The following is a 13504-nucleotide window of genomic DNA, read 5'->3' as shown; positions in this document are numbered from 1 at the left end:
GTCCCTCAATGACGTCACTTGCCTGCTTCATTCATAAAGTAGGCGGCGCAGGCACATGACATCAGGGAGTTATGCTGCCGCCCGCCCGGCCTGCCTGCCTGCATTCTACAGAAGCTGTTAGGATGTAGGGTACTATTAGGAGTGAGGGGGCATGTTTAATAACTATTAATTGAATAAAACATCTTATATTAGTATACCGCAGCGGCGGGGCGGGGCTATACTACACTGACTGCACTGCCCCGCCGCTATTGCCGGCCCCCAGCTCCTCCTCCCAGTCCCTCCCCGAGTCCCTGCTCGCTCGTATATCGCAGCTTGCGATGTAAAACTGCAAGCATTCGCCCCATAAGACCCAGGGGCATTTTCCCCCCATTTTGGGGGGAGAAAAAGTGCGTCTTATGGGGCAAAAAATACGGTACTGGAGCCCAGCCTATCAGTTACCAGCTGATCAAGGAGAAATAAATCAATAATAAATCAGGCTGGCTCACAGTATTTTTGCATACACAAAATTTATTATCCCAATAAAAATATCAATAAAATGTTAAAATGTTGAAACATAACCTTATTCCATATCAGCATATATACATATAGATAAATATAATGCGGAGCTCACGCATACATCTATATAACTGGAGTACTCCAATAAATGTGACCTCTTTGCTGTCAAATGTTATCAATTTTCACCTATCTGGGAAAGGATTCGCTGATCAAAATAGGATACGCAGTTCACTGTTGTGTGACGTAACCAGTATAGCAGAATCCGATTGGTTTAATCGATATAACGGAAGCCGATGAAGCAGAGTTCGATTGGTATAGGGTTCAATTCATGCAGCAGAATCAATACGATGCATAGAACATGCCGACATAGACAGATCGACTGTGGTGGTATTTTGACCTGATGTCCCTTAGTGCCAGTATTGGACTCACCACCCTCGATAAAATAAATTTGATAAAATAATCGCAAAGTCCTTTTTGCAGTATTGGAAGAAACGCACAGAAAGCTGGGTCACATTGAATTCCGTTATATCGATTAAACCAATCGGATTCTGCTATACTGGTTACGTCACACAACAGTGACCTGCATATCCTATTTTGATCAGCGAATCCCTGGGACGCCACATAGATCGACACGAGGGATCACTGCGAACGAGGCGGCAGTGAACCAGCATGGGCCGAAAGCGAGGTATCCACCATCTGGAAGCGCTGTTTGAGCGCGAATTTTGCATCATTTAAAATCGCAACAAGGACATTTCTTCGAACCATCTAGGTTCCAACTACTGGTAAAATCGCACAAAGCTATACGATTATTTTTAGTAGTCAATTTTTTTGATAACATTTAAAAGCAAAGAGGTCACATTTATTGGAGTACTCCAGTTATATAGATGTATGCGTGAGCTCCACATTATATTTATCTATATGTATATATGCTGATATGGAATAAGGTTATGTTTCAACATTTTAACATTTTAATGATATTTTTATTGGGATAATAAATTTTGTGTATGCAAAAATACTGTGAGCCAGCCTGATTTATTATTGATTTATATCTTAAAAACCGCCAAAAAGGGACACCTGATCAGCCCAATGGGAGTTGCAGCCTCCTCCATTAGCATATTGGGGTTCAAGCTTAAAACACATTAAAAGTAAAAAAACATATGGGGAAGAGGATAAGGGGTGTTTATACAAATCTACTGTGTTGTGCTATATTTGAAAAACACAACCATTCCATTATAAAAAAAATTAAAAAAAATTATCGTGCTGGTTTAATCTTCAGGTCACGTGATCGCTGTTTCTGCGATCACGTGACTCATTTCCTTGGAGAGGAGGATGCTCGCATCGTCCTCCTGCGAGCGTCCCCCCCCCCGGACCGGGATTCCTGCTCCACGTGACTGCTACGTCATGGGTCACGTGACAAACTAATACAGGATGAATGAGAGGCGGCCTGGCCGGGTAGTAGGAAGAAACACGTGACCACAAATATCGCTGACAGATGGCCTTTTTTATGTCCTTGGTTATGGTGGGCAGCTTGTAGATTAGAATCTCTCTACCTAATGCAAAGGAGACTAGAGCCTGATAAACAACAGTTACCTTCCTTTTCCAATATTTTCACTCCCTCTCTGAGTTGCCTGGTTCTTCTGTAATCTTTCCCTTCTATGGGCTGGTACATGGAACTAACTTTGGAGTTTTTGTAACTCTCCAAGATAGCTGCTGAGGTGCACCTTTGTCCTCAGACATCACACACACACTTGACCTCCTTCTACTTCTCCTCTGTACTGTGTGCAGGGCGTAGTCAGCCCTGGGGGGCTTGTTCGAACCTCCCCCTCCCTATGCAACTTTAGTGGAACCTATATACAAGCACAATTTACATGAAACACAATCACAGTATGTTTCAGGACACTGCACCAGTAGTTCTTGACCAAGTTTGCACACACTGCAGCAGGGATTTTGGTCCGCTCTTTCATACAGATCTTCTCCAGATCTTTCAAGTTTACTGAGGGAAGGAGGTCGTTGGCTGAAATCTCGTGATACATGGCCCCATTTATCCTCCCTTCAATACGGTGCAGTTTCCACCCGCATGCTTCACGGTTGGGACGGTGTTCTTGGAGTTGTACTCATCCTTCTTCTTCCTCCAAACACGGCGAGTGGAGTTGATATCAAAAAGGTCTATTTTGGTCTCATCTGACCACGTGACCTTTTCCCATGCTTCCTCTGGATCATCCAGATGATCATTGGCGAACTTCAAATGGGCCTGGACATGTGCTGGCGTGAACAGGGGGACCTTGCGTGCCCTTCAGGATTTTAATCCATGACGGTGTAGTTTGTTACTGTGGTCCCAGCTCTTTTCAGGGCATTGACAAGGTCCTACCCTGGGCTAAATCCTGACCTTTCCCAGAATCATCCTGTCACGGATGGTGTTGCAGAAAACCGGAAGTTTTAAATAAACATCCGACTGACTTGATCCCAAACTAAGGAACATATGGGTGAGTTCTATAAAACCCCTAGAGCTCTCCCTGACTGCTATGCCCATGCAAAGATCTTTATGATAGATGATTGCATGCCCTCGTGCCTAGACTGTGTGACACCTGAAAACCCTATAATAGTGAGGGGACACGACCACCGGCTCCCTGCACTTAATATGGAGGGAGTCAGGGTCACCTAGAATCAAGCCAGCACGGAAACACAAATAAAGGAAAAAGACTTATCTGAGGAACCAGCAGTTGCAGCCTCTAGCAGTGAACACAATCCAGGAAGTAGTATAAACCGCAAAGGGAGGCAGTATGGGAGGGAATATAAAGGGAGGCAATCAATGTAAATAGATGACAGCTGGGAGAAGGAAAAGAGATGACAAAGTGAAACCAAAACAAAGAACATCATGCAAGAGGTACAGAAGAACGTCTGCCAGAGCTTCTCAGAGAGCTGGCGGTGACACATCCTTACCACACGAGGTGAGATCTTGCATGGAGCCCTCAGACCGAGAAAGATCTTCTAATAATTGCGCCAACAGTTGTTGCCTTCTCACAAAGCTGCTTGCCTATTGTCCTGTAGCCCATCCCAGTCTTGTGCATGTCTACAATTTTGTCCCTTGTATCCTTAGACAGCTCTTTGGTCTTGGCCATGATGGAGAGGTTGGAGTGTGATTGACGTGCAATTAATACAGATAAGGAGTGCCGAGTAGGAGGGTTTCTTAAAGAAAAACTAACAGGTCTGTGAGAGCCAGAATTCATGCAGGTTGGTGGGTGATCAAATACTTATTTCATGCAATAAAATGCAAATAAATTATTATAAAATCCTACAATGTGATTTTCTGGATTGTTTTTAGATTCTGTGTCTCACAGTTGAAGTGTACGAAAGAGAGAGGACCCAGCTCACCTGCTTTGCAAATGATCAGCCATCGGGCTCCTCCTGTGCACGGATTGTAAGGTGAGACCTTATATGTAGCATATACCAGAAGAAATGAAAAATCCAGCACTTTCAATGTTGATTTCAAGCCGTAACTTCTTTATTCCGGTGGATACAAATATTACAGCCGTTCACATTACATGCAGTAAAAACACGCGGTCTTGTGTCAGTCGACGCTTTTCAAACTTAGCACTTTCACTTTTCATGAAGTCATGAATAAAAACGTCGACTGACACAAGACCGCGTGTTTTTACCGCATGTGATGTGAACGGCTGTAATATTTGTATCCACTGGAATAAAGAAGTTACGGCTTGAAATCAACATTGAAAGTGCTGGATTTTTCTTTTCAGTTGAAGTGTACCTATGATAAAAATGACAGACCTCTCCATTCTTTGTAGGTGGAAAAACATGCAAAATCACCAGTGTATCAAATACTTATTTTCCCCACTGTATATGAGCATGCTGGCTGGTACTATTATTGGGCATACTGTGGCAGGGTGGCTGGTTGAGATGTGCCTCCTCACTGTAGTTATGTCCAGATATGTGCCCCCTCATAGTAGTTTTGCCCAGTTATGTGCCCTCTTCACAGGAGGTAAAAAAAATAAAACAGTAAATACTGACCTAGTTCCTCCGATGATCATCACAGCTCAGGTGACGCTGCTCCACAACAGAAGCACAATGTATTGTCACACATCACGCTGCTGGTCTGTATAGGAGGAGCGGTGTCAGATGGGTATTGTCCTGTGATCCTCCTTCACAGCAGCGCAACAGTATAGGACTAGATGTGTATTTACAGCGAATAGCTCCGTGCTTCACCCTTACAGAACGCTGACAGCGGGACATTCCTCAGCTGTTCTGGGACCGCAGGGCAGCCAGTGAAATCCGGGACTGTCTTACTGGATCTGGGACAGTTGGGAGGTATGCTTACTGTGCGTGTTGGTGTTATCTTGCACAACCTTGCAGGTTCTAGACCTTCTCAAGATGTCTGCACTCTTTCTTTCAGAACTACAGGGTGGGCCATTTATATGGATACACCTTAATAAAATGGGAATGTTTGGTGATATTAACTTCCTGTTTGTGAGGGGGGAAACTTTTCAAGATGGGTGGTGACCATGGCGGCCATTTTAATGTCGGCCATTTTGAATCCAACTTTAGTTTTTTCAATAGGAAGAGAGTCATGTGACACATCAAACTTATTGGGAATTTCACAAGAAAAACAATGGTGTGCTTGGTTTTAACGTAACTTTATTCTTTCATGAGTTATTTACAAGTTTCTGACCACTTATAAAATGTGTTCAATGTGCTGTCCATTGTGTTGGATTGTCAATGCAACCCTCTTCTTCCACTCTTCACACACTGATAGCAACACCGCAGGAGAAATGCTAGCACAGGCTTCCAGTATCCATAGCTTCAGGTGCTGCACATCTCGTATCTTCACAGCATAGACAATTGCCTTCAGATGACCCCAAAGATAAAAGTCTAAGGGAGTCACTGGATATGCAAAATTGCTACATGATGATGTGTTTCCCTCTTTATGCACTGAAGCTGGCACGTTCCCTGAGTTTTTCCAGCAAGATGGTGCACCACCACATTATGGGTGTCAGGTCCGAGCATTCCATGATGAACAGTTTCCTGGAAAGTGGATTGGTCGTCGTGGGCCAATTAAATGGCCCTCAAGGTCTCCCGATCTGACCCCCTTAGACTTTTATCTTTGGGGTCATCTGAAGGCAATTGTCTATGCTGTGAAGATACGAGATGTGCAGCACCTGAAACTACGGATACTGGAAGCCTGTGCTAGCATTTCTCCTGCGGTGTTGCTATCAGTGTGTGAAGAGTGGGAGAAGAGGGTTGCATTGACAATCCAACACAATGGGCAGCACATTGAACACATTTTATAAGTGGTCAGAAACTTGTAAATAACTCATGAAAAAATAAAGCTACGTTAAAACCAAGCACACCATTGTTTTTCTTGTGAAATTCCTAATAAGTTTGATGTGTCACATGACCCTCTACCTATTTAAAAAACAAAAGTTGGATTCAAAATGGCCGACTTCAAAATAGCCGCCATGGTCACCACCCATCTTGAAAAGTTTCCCCCCTCACATACACTAATGTGCCACAAACAGGAAGTTAATATCACCAACCATTCCCATTTTATTAAGGTGTATCCATATAAATGGCCCACCCTGTACTTTAGTGTTAGAGCTCTTCTTTGATAAATTGAAGTCTCAGAGACAGCAGTTCTCTGGAATGAGGCCTTGTCTGAGAGCTTCTATCACATATGTCTGTTCTGCAGCTCTCCTCAGACTAGACTAGCTAACTAAACAGGGCACGGACCTACATCCATCACACTGACAACCTGAATGGTAAACAAAGGTTAACCAGATAGTTGCCTGTACAAGGGATTATACAGGATATAATACAGATAAAGCAATTATTTTATCATAAATTAGAGTGACCATATTTTAGTTTTCAAAAAATGAGACACTTGGGGCAGGATGGTTGCCATCGCAGCACTACATCCTGATGCTGTATGCGATGAGGACATAGGTAGCTCTGGCACCTGCGGGGAGTTAAAAGCATATTCATGGCTCCTTGGTGCCTGGCCCCCTGTGCTCTAAAGCTGTACTAATGAGCAGGGCTGGGACAAGGTATTTTGGTGCCCTAGGCAGAGCAGACAAATTGCGATAGTACCCCCCCACACCCCCACCCCGAATCAATTTAAAGTGACTCTACTTTATATTAAAGAGATTTAAACACATTTTATAAGAAGCAGTCATGGGTATACCAAATGTAAATCCAGTGATTTCAGTTGTTCACTTTCCTTTTATTCTCCATTTGGTCGGGATCATCATGTGAAGACATCTTTGGCCAGGGGTGTGCAGCCCCCCCTGTTATATAAGACACCAGGATTAATAAATGGCACATGGTAGATGGGGATTGTTACAGATTTTATATTAGGGCCCAGGAGTTAGCTACCCCTTTAACACTGCAATCCTCTAGCTTCTTCCAATACTGTGCGTGTTGCTGCCCCGTGTGCCTATATAACTGTACTGATAGTGCTGCCAATGACCCAAAATACTGTATTGCCAAAATAGAAGAGCCAAAGGACGCAGCTAGAGAACTAGAAAATATAGGCCCTGAAGCAAACTTTAGGCATCAAACCCCAGCCCACACCCTAAAGTTTATGCAGACCACAAATTCAAACAGACCCCAGGCTCAGACCCCAAAATTCAAATGGTCCCTTAATCCCCCTTCCCTCAGATCCCTATAGACCTCATCTCAGGAACCCAATATTCATGTTTCCCCCACTTAGATCAGACCCTAATATTCATGTGCCTCCCCCCCACTCAGATCCCTGCAGACCTCAGATCAGACCCCAAAACTCATGTATTTTCCTTCACTCAGATACCGGCAGACCTCAAATCAGACCCCAAAATTCATGTGCCATCCCTCCCACAGATCCCTGACCTCAGATCCCTGCAGACATCAGATCAGATTCCCTTACTCAGATCCCTGCAGACCTCAGATCAGACCCCCCTTCCACACAGATCCTGCAGACCTCAGATTAAACCCCCCATATCCCTGCAGACCTCAGATCAGACCCTCCACTCAGATCCCTGCAGACCTCAGATCAGACTCCCAGATCCCTGCAGACCTCAGATCATACCCCCAGATCCCTGCAGACCTCAGATCAGACCCACCCACTCAGATCCCTGCAGACCTCAGGTCGGACTTCCCCCACTCAGATCTATGCAGGCCTCAGATCAGACAAAAAAAAAAAAAAAAAACAAATCACATCTCCAGCTCTGGACAGCTCCTCCACTCTGCAGCTAGGCCTTTCTTGCCGCCCTGCACTGTGAAATTATGTCTGCACAGCATCAGGTCAGATGGAATGTCTATGTGTATTAAGTCTTGACTCTGTACTAGTGTTGATCGAGCACCATAGTGCTCGGCTGCTCGGGGAATTGGGCCGAACGCATCGGGATGCTCGGGTGCTCTACCGAGCACCCGAGTATAATGGATGTCAGTGGGAGAACCTGAGCATTAAACCAGGCATCCCCTGTTCTGAAGAGTGGAGGGTGCCTAGTTAATAGGAAAAGGTAAGAAATTGATGGAAACACCACCGAAATGGTACGGGATCAGCATGGGGAGAATGTTTGGATGCATCTTGGACTCCCAGGTCGCTGCTGGGAACGATGTTGTCTGAGTAGTACGCCACTTTTACAGACTGACAATAATACGCACAAAACCAAAGATAAAATCGATTTTAGAGGAAAAATTGTTAGGAAACATTCTTTCCTGTATATTTTCTTGTATATAAAGTGCAAGGGCTGCCAAAAATTACAAGGAAGAGGCTCTCCGATACAACCTGTATATCACATAAAGGAGGGCCTCATTCACATTGTGATAAAATTGTTCAGCTAGTGGGACTCCTACACTCATAAAGCCTATGCACTAAGTGAAAGGGCTGCTAAAAATTACAAGGAACCTGCACTACAATACACCCTTTGTTACACATAAAAGAAGGGCATCATACACAACCTTGAAAAATTATGATTGATGGCCTGCTGGTGACACTCAAAAACATTTGGAGCAAGGGACTGCTGATCTGACCATTTAAAACATTATGGGCGAGGGCCTGCGGCCGCTTTGGTGACTCTAGATAACCTGGGCCCGATCGCACGTCCCCGTGACGGCGACGATCCATTTGGCTGTCCGCCCTATCAACTTTCGATGTTATTTTCAGCGCCAACCACAGTGACTACGGGTAACAAGGAATCAGAGTTTGATTCCGGAAGGGGAGCCTGAGAAACAGCTACGGCTACCACTTCCAAGCAAGGCAGCATGCGCGCAAATAGCCTATTAGGTATAATTAGGTGAGGTGCTGCAGGTGAGCTGACCCTCTAAAAGATTTTAGGTGAGGGCCTGCAGGTGAGCTGACCCTCTAAAACATTATATGCGAGAGCCTGCAGCTGAGCTGACCCTGTAAAAGATTGTAGGTGAGGGCCTGCAGGTGAGCTAACCCTGTAAAAGATTGTAGGTGAGGGCCTGCTGGTGAGCTGACCCTCTAAAAAATTATATGCGAGGGCGTGCAGGTGATCTGACCCTCCCAAAAATTATATGTGAGGGCCTGCTGCTGAGCTGACTCTCTAAAACATTATGGTTGAGGGCCTGCTGCTGAGCTGACCATTTAAAAAATTATGGGAGAGTGCCTGCTGCTTAGCTGACCATTGAAAAAATTTACGGTGTTCAAAGCAGGCCAGGTCGCCTGAATACTTCAGCTAGGAATAATGGAATAGGACTACGGTTCTATTGTTGTTTTTTTGGAACTGGGGCCATAATTAAGAGGGACGGTCGTATTGCGCTACTAGAGGTGAAATTCTTGGACCGGTGCAAGATGAACCAAAGCGAAAGCATTTGCCAAGAATGATTTCATTTATCAAAAATGAAATTTGGAGATTCGAAGACGATCAGATACCGCCGTAGTTCCGACCATAAACGATGACGAGCGGCGATCTGGCTGTGTTATTCCTATGATCCACCGAGCAGCTTCCGGGGGGAGTATGGTTGCAAAGCTGAAACTTAAAGGAATTGACGGAAGGGCACCACAAGGAGTGGAGCCTGCGGCTTAATTTGACTCAACACGGGAAACCTTACCCGGCTCGAACACGGAAAGGATTGACAGATTGATAGCTCTTTCTCGATCCTGTGGGTGGTGGTGCATGGACGTTCTCAGTTGGTGGAGTGATTTGTCTGGTTAATTCCAATACCGAACTAGACTCCTCCATGATAACTAGTTAGTTGACCCTGTAAAACATTATATACGTGGGCCTGCAGGTGAGCTGACCCTGTAAAAGATTGTAGGCGAGGGCCTGCTGGTGAGCTGACCCTGTAAAAGATTTTAGGTGCGGGCCTGCTGGTGAGCTGACCCTGTAAAACATTATATGCGAGGGCCTGCTGGTGAGATGACCCTGTAAAAGATTTTAGACGCGGGCCTGCTGGTGATCTGACCCTGTAAAAGATTTTAGTTGCGGCCCTGCTGGTGAGCTGACCCTGTAAAACATTATATGGGAGGGCCTGCTGGTGAGCTGACCATGTAAAAGATTTTAGGTGCGAGCCTGCTGGTGAGCTGACCCTGTAAAATATTATATACGAGGGCCTGCTGGTGATCTGACCCTGTAAAATATTATATGCGAGGGACTGCTGGTAAGCTGACCCTGTAAAACATATGCAAAGGCTTGCTGGTGAGCTGACCCTGAAAAAGATTTTAGTTGCGGCCCTGCTGGTAAGCTGACCCTGTAAAACATTATATGCGAGGGCCTGCTGGTGAGCTGACCATGTAAAACATATATGCGAGGGCCTGTTGGTGAATTGACCCTGTAAAAGATTTTAGGTGCGGGCCTGCTGGTGAGCTGACCCTGTAAAACATTATATGCGAGGGCCTGCTGGTGAGCTGACCCTCTAAAAAAGTATATGCGAGAGCCTGCAGCTGAGCTGACCCTGTAAAACATTATATCCGTAGGGCATATATGCGAGGGCATTATATGCGACGAATAAGCATGTTGATATGATGGAAGAGGAGGGGGTGGAGGATGAGAAAAGGAAGATTCAACGATATACCATTGTTTGTGGTGGAAGGGGTGCATGGGAATACAGTGTATTCAGTAAATTATAAACAACACATTTAAAGTGCCTTCAGCTTTCCTATGGTGGAATCGAGAAGTCATGGTCAATCCAATCCAGCATTTTCAGTTCACAGGCGGATACGCTTATTTGTTATAATGCCACCAGCAGCACTAAATACCCGCTCAGACAAAACGCTGGTGGCAGGGCCTCCAAGGCGTAGAGCGCCAGTTCGTGCCACGTGTCTAGCTTGGACACCCAGTAGTTGTAAGGCACTGAGGGATCATTGAGGACGGTGACACGGTCTGCTATGTACTCCTTCACCATCTTCCAAAATTTTTCCCTCCTTTTGAGACTAGGCCGTGCATCAGGGTGAGGGTGCTTGCGGGGTGTCATGAAACTGTCCCAGGCTTTGGAGATTGTTGCCCTGCCTCTGTTGGAACTGCTGTGTGTTCCCCTTGTCTCCCCTCCTTGGTTGACCAAGGAAGTACGGACTCTGCCACCAGCGTTGCCAGATGAAAATTTTTGGAGCAATTTTTCAGCAAGGATCTTCTGGTATTGCACCATTTTGCTAGTCCTCTCCACCAGAGGAATGAGAGATGAGAAGTTCTCTTTGTAGCAGGGGTCGAGAAGAGTGAACAACCACTAATCCGTAATGTCTAAAATGCGTATAACGCGTGGGTCGCTGGAAAGGCGGACAGGCAAGACTTTCGCTGTCGCCATCAGGAGGCTCACTCTCTATCTCCTCATCCTCCTCCTCCTCTTCTACCCACCCACGCTGAACAGATGAAATTAAACTTCCATGGGTACTCCCCTCTGTAACGGAGGCAACCATCTCCTGCTACTCCTTCTCCTCCTCTTCATCGTCCAATTCGCGATCAGAAGCCGAACTGAGGGTGGTCTGGCTATCACCCTGTGTAATGTCTTCCCCCATTTCCACCTCTTCCACATGCAAAGCGTCGTCCTTAATTGTGAGCTGCGAGCGTTTGAGTAGACACAGAAGTGGAATGGTTACGCTGATAATAGCGTTATCGCCGCTCACCATCTGTGTTGATTCCTCAAAGTTTCTTAAAACCTCACAGAGGTCAGACATCCATGCCAACTCCTCGCTTGTGAATAGCGGAAGCTGACTGGAAAGGCGACAACCATGTTGCAGCTGGTATTTAACTACTGCCCTCTGCTGCTCACAAAGCCTGGGCAACATGTGGAACGTCGGAGGTGAGCTGGCAATTTCAAGTGCTGCTGCAGCGTTGACTGGTGTTGCACGCGGATAATTCGGAGGTGGAAGTGGAGAAGTAGGAGAAGTGGGGGTTGGAGCCACTAACATAGGTGCTGGCGGAATCCTTGGTGTCGGTAGCACCTGTGCCATCCCAGGGTGCGACTCGCTCCCGGCCTCCACAACATTCACCCAGTGTGCCTGCAGGGAAATGTAGCGTCCATGGCCAAATGCACTTATCCATGTGTCCGTGGTTAAGTGGACCTTCCCAGTAACTGCATTGGTCACGGCACGTGGGATGTTACACATGTTGGTGTAAGGCGGGCACGGCACACCTTAAAAAATAGTGGCAGCTTGGGACTGTGTAAAGCGGAATGGCCGCCGACATGAGGCTGCGGAAAGCCTCAGTGTCCACAAGCCTAAATGGCAACTTTCCAGGGCCAGTAATTTGGAAAGCTGCGCATTTAGTGCTATGGCCTGTGGGTGGGTGGCTGGGTATTTGGGCTTGCGTTCAATTGCCTGGGGTAAGGACATTTGTACGCTGCGCTGGGACACGGAAGTGGATGTGGACGCTGATGGTGCTTGCAAAGGTCCAGGTGCAGGGCGGGAGGCATCCGGGCATGCACCTTTGACAGGGGCTTGGCCAGCATGTAACACAGGGGAAGAGGAGGCAGTGGTATGACCCACAGACACAGATTGTGGACCCAGGCGTTCGGCCCACCTATTACGGTGCTTTGATGCCATGTGGCGGATCATGCTGGTGGTGGTAAGGTTGCTAGTGTTCACGCCCCTGCTCATTTTTGTATGGCACAGGTTGCAAATTACAATTCTTTTGTCGTCTGCACTTTCCTCAAAAAAGCGTCAGACTGCGGAACACCTACCCCTTGGCAAGGAAGATTTCCACAAGGGTGTGCTCCGGGGAACAGTTGCGGGCCTGTTTGGTGTGGCCCGCCTTCTCCCTTTTGACACCCCACTGCCTCTTCTAGCCTGTTGCAGTGCAGCAGATCCCTCCCCCTCTGTACTGCTGTCCTCACTTGGCTTTCCACCTTCCCAGGTTGGGTCAGTGACTTCATCGTCCACCACCTCCTCTTCCACTTCCTCACTCTGCTCATCCTCCTGACTTGTTGACCTAACCACTACCTCAGTGATTGACAACTGTGTCTCATCCTTTTCATCAACCTCTTGAGCCAGTAATTGCCGTTGAGTTATTGGCAACTGTGTCTCATCATCATCCACCTCAATACACAGTAATTGACGTTCCCCACCGTCATCTTCTTGTGATTGTGGATGCTCAAGAGTTTGGGAATCAGGGCAGAAGATCTGTCCCTCTTCAAGCGTGCTTGGTGAGAGGGCCAAATCAAGAAATGGCGCTGAAAAGAGCTCCTCGGAATATCCGAGTGTGGGATCACTTGTTTGCCCAGACTGGTGGGAGGAAGGAGGATGAGGGTGAGGATTGGGTTGAGCAGACTCTTGGCTACTGAGACTGGACTTGATGGTGCTTAAGTGACTGGAAGCATTATCTGGTGCAATCCAACCGACTACCTGGTCGCACTGGTCTGACTTCAAGAGTGGTGTCCTGCGCCGCCCTCCAAACTGGGACATGAAGCTAGGTATAGTGGATGATTGTTTTTCTTGTGCTCTGGCCTCAGGCACAGTTTCACCGCGCCCAGGGCCACGGCCTCTGCGTGCACCATCAGCATCACGGCCACTGCCCCGTCCCTTACTGCTCTCCTTCATATTAAATGTTATATATGATTGAAAGTC

This window comes from Bufo bufo, chromosome 1, assembly GCF_905171765.1.
Source record: "Bufo bufo chromosome 1, aBufBuf1.1, whole genome shotgun sequence".
Lineage (NCBI taxonomy): Eukaryota > Metazoa > Chordata > Amphibia > Anura > Bufonidae > Bufo > Bufo bufo.
Note: the sequence above shows the minus strand (reverse complement) of the source record.